Source organism: Apodemus sylvaticus, chromosome 7 (genome assembly GCF_947179515.1).
Source record: "Apodemus sylvaticus chromosome 7, mApoSyl1.1, whole genome shotgun sequence".
Taxonomy (NCBI): Eukaryota; Metazoa; Chordata; class Mammalia; order Rodentia; family Muridae; genus Apodemus; species Apodemus sylvaticus.
The window spans coordinates 95,596,200-95,596,477 of NC_067478.1; positions in this window are offsets into that span (position 1 = coordinate 95,596,200).

A 278-nucleotide genomic window follows, 5' to 3' on the forward strand; every position below is an offset into this window, starting at 1 on the left:
AGCATGCAGTCACTGAATTACATCACCAGGCCTCTGTTTACTCTTTATAGGGTTGTATTAAATACACAGGATGGCCTTGAACTAGATGGCATGACAGGCCTTCTACCCTTAAAATTTTTATTTTTACTGTATGTGTACAAGTGTGCACATACATGCCACAGTGGAGGTATGGACAACTTTGTGGGTTCCGTTCTCTTTTACTACCTTTAGGTAGGTTCTGGGGAATCTGGGGAATCAAATTCAAGATTGTATATTATAAGGGGCCAACTGTCTTTATT